Source organism: Gavialis gangeticus, unplaced genomic scaffold, assembly GCF_001723915.1.
Source record: "Gavialis gangeticus isolate Ggan-Ray unplaced genomic scaffold, GavGan_comp1, whole genome shotgun sequence".
In the NCBI taxonomy this organism is placed as follows: Eukaryota; Metazoa; Chordata; order Crocodylia; family Gavialidae; genus Gavialis; species Gavialis gangeticus.
The window spans coordinates 105,803,465-105,805,878 of NW_017729025.1; positions in this window are offsets into that span (position 1 = coordinate 105,803,465).

Genomic DNA, 2,414 nt, shown 5'->3' on the forward strand with positions numbered 1-2,414 from the left:
TAGCTTCTCCTTGTAGGGTCTGCCCTGCTGTCCCTGGATCATGCGAGTGGCCCTCCTTTGACCCTTTCAATGCTGTCCACATCCCTCCTGAAGCGTGGTGCCCAGAACTGGATACAGTACTCCAGCTGTGGCCTGACCAGTGTCACATAGAGGGGAAGGATCACCTCCTTAGCCCTGCTTGTGATACATCTGTGGATGCAGGACAAGGTATGGTTAGCCCTACTGACTGTGACCTCGCATTGTTGGCCTAGGTTCATCTTGGAGTCAGTAATGACTCCAAGATCTCTTACTGCCACTGTGATTTTGAGAAGGGAGTTCCCCAACTTATAGGTATGCTGCTGGTTCCTACTACCCAAGTGCAGCACCCTGCACTTGTCAGTATTGAATCCCATCCTATTTTCATTCACCCACCCCTGTAATCTGTTCAGGTCCTGCTGTAATCTGTCCTTCCCTTCTAGTATACCCACCTCACCCCAAATCTTGGTGTCATCTGCAAATATAAAACAGGCTGCTCTTCACCCCATCGTCTAAGTCACTAATAAAGAAAGAAATTGAACAGTGCGGGCCCAAGGACCAAGCCCTGGGGGACTCTACTGCCCACTTCCCTCCAGGTCGACAATGACCCATCCACCATGACTCTGAGTACAACCCCTCAGCCAATTTGCAATCCATCTGACTGTGTAGGCATCAATGCCACAGTTACCTAGCTTTGAATGAATGGGGTGGGAGACTGTGTCAAAGGCTTTCCTGGAGTCCAGAAAACTACATTCACTGTGACACCTGCTTCCAATGATTTTGTGAGCTGATCGTAGAAGGCAATCAGGTTGGTCTGATAAGACCTGTCCCTAATTAAACCATGCTGGTTACCCTTGAACATCACCCCTGTTGGTTGCCATCACAGATGTGCTCCTTGATAATCTTCTCAAAGAGCTTCCCCAGGATTGAAGTTAGACTAATGGGCCTATAGTTGCCCAGGTCCTCCTCCTCCTCTTTTTTAAAGATGAGGACCACATTGGCCCTCTTCCAGTCATCCGGCACTTGGCCAGAGCACCACAAGTGCCTGTAAAGCCATGCCAGGGGCCCCTGTGATAACCCCTGCCAATTCCCTCAACACCCCAGGATAGAAGTCAGACTGATGGGCCTGTAGTTTGCCAGATCCACATTCCTCCCTTTCTTGAAGATAGGCACCACACTGGTCTTCTTCCAATCTTCAGACTTCACCAGAGCACCAGGAGTTCTGAAAGATCCGTGCCAGGGGCTGAGCTACGATGCTTGCCAGGTCCTTGAGTACCCTTGGGTGTAAACCATCAGGGCTGGCTGACTTGAAGATATCGACACTGTCAAGGTGCTCCTTCATTGGGTCAGCTTCAATGGAGGGCAAGGAATCTCCCTCACGCAGGCCTCCGTGACTCTCAGTGGGCAGGGGCATCCCATGGACTGGTGAAAAACTGATGCAAAGTACCCATTAAGCAAGTTTGCTTTCTCCTGGGCATCGGTTGTCAGTTGTTCCATCTTGTTTAGCAGGGGTTCAATGGAGTTGGGCTCCAGGAGCAAGACCCGCTCCCCAAAGCCCCCCTCAGTGACCCTGAGCAGCAGCAGAGCACCACACCAACCCCCAGCACAGCCGGAGGTAAGCAGGGCCCATGATGGGAGGGAGTTAACCCCACGCAGTGGAGAGGAGGTGGCTGAGTGAAGCCGAGGAAGGTTTCGGCCCACCCCATCCCAGTCTCTAGGGAGCCATGTGACTGGAGCCTCACAAACAGGCTGTGCCAACAGGTGCGCTTGTCTGCCTGGCATGAGTTAGCATGGAGTTTGCGCAGGAGGGTGAGTGGGAGGGCCTGTGGCCCTGCCTGTGCACCCTAGGAAAGGCAGTCCCAGCTGCAGCCAGCCTCGCAGTAGCATCATGTGAATGGGTGCGTGCTGCAACCCAAGGGTCCCCCTCTGGCACCTCAGAGGCCTCCACCCAGATGAAGCCCATGGTACCGGGCTCTGTGCAGATGGATCCTCTGGCTCTCAGCTGTGAGGGCTGCCCATCACTTTCAGGCTCTGGGATCCAGAAGCATGGCCACCTCCCCTTGTGCGGTATGTTCCCTCTTGGGGTCTGTGGCATGCCAGCTGAAGGAGCTCCAGGCCACAGTCCAGAGACTGTGTGCCATCAGGGATGTTGAGCGGGAGAAGGGCCTGGCAGTAGGATTCTCTCCCCCTGGAGGTGGAGGGTAGAACAAGGTCCCCTTGCAGGACAAGGGAGGACTTGGGGACCTCCCATTCTGTCCAGCCAAGGGGATGGACCAAGGTGGTCAAGAGCCCCAAGGTGGTCAAGGGCCCCAAGGCCTGCTGCACCAAGGTCTCCACCCCACTAGAGCTTTGCAACAGCTACGAGCCTCTTGCAGTCCCAGCAGAGCCTGCTAAGCCGC